Raw genomic sequence first — 1,313 nt, forward strand, 5'->3', positions numbered from 1 at the left:
CATTTATAGTTCCATCCATTTGCCTGCAAAACTCATGATGTCCTCAGTCTTAATAGCTGAATAGCATTCTGTTATGTAAATAAACAAGATTTTCTGTGTGTGTTCTTTCATTGTGAGACATCAGGGTTGTTTCCAGCTTCTGGCTATCACAAATAGGGCCCCTATGAACATAGTAGAGCATGTGCCCTATAGTATGGTGGGGCATCTATTGGGTATATGCCCAAGAATGGTATAGCTGGGTCCTCAGGTAGATCTATTTCCAATTTTCTGAGGAACCTCCAGACTGATTTCTAGAGTGGTTGTACCAGTTTACAATCCCACCGACAATGGAGGAGTGTTCCTCTTTCTCCACATCCTCGCCAGCATCTGCTGTCACCTGAGTTTTTAGCTATTCTGATTGGTATAAGGTGGAATCTCAGGGTCGTTTTGCATTTCTCTGATCACTAAGGACTTTGAACATTTCTTTAAGTGCTTCCCAGTCATTCAAGATTCCTGTTGTGAATTCTCTGATTAGTTCTATAGCCCATTTTTTGATAGGGTTGTTTGGTTTTTTGGTGGTTAGCCTCTTGAGTTCTTTATATACTTTGGATATTAGCCCTCTATCAGATGTGGGTTTAGTAAAGATTTTGTTCCCATTTTGTACGTGGCTGGTTTGTTCTAATGACAGTGCCCTTTGCCTTACAGAAGCTTTTCAGTTTCATGAGGTCCCATGTATCAATTCTTGATCTTAGAGCCTGAGCCATTGGAGTTCTGTTTAGGAAATTTCCCCCAGTGCCAATGAGTTCGAGGCTCTTTCCCACTTTCTCTTCTGTTAGATTCAGAGTATCTGGCTTTATGTTGAGATCCACTTGAGCTTTGTGCAAGGTGATATATAGATCTATTTTCATTTCTCTGCATACTGACTGCCAGTTAGACCAACCCCATTTATTGAAGATGCTTTCTTTTTTTCCATTGTATATGTTTGGCTTCTTTGTCACCTTTTCCCATAGGTGTATAGGTTTATTTTCCATAGGTTTATTTCTGGATCTTCAATTCTATTCCATTGATCACCCTGTCTATCTCTGATCCAATACCATTACAGTTTTATCACTATTGCTCTGTAATACAGCTTGATGCAGGGATGGCGATTCCCCCTAGAAGTTCTTTCATTGTTAAGAATTATTTTTACAACTCAAGAATTCTTAAGAATCTTCCGGGATCTTCTCTGATTAGAGATGTGGCGGGAGCCGGGAGCAGTTCCAGTTTTTGACACTAGAGGGCGCAACCCCCTTATGTTCCAATGCTGTTTCCTGAAATCGCCGAGTTTGAGTTTC

This window comes from Rattus norvegicus, chromosome 1 (genome assembly GCF_021556685.1).
Source record: "Rattus norvegicus strain SHRSP/BbbUtx chromosome 1, alternate assembly SHRSP_T2T, whole genome shotgun sequence".
NCBI lineage: Eukaryota > Metazoa > Chordata > Mammalia > Rodentia > Muridae > Rattus > Rattus norvegicus.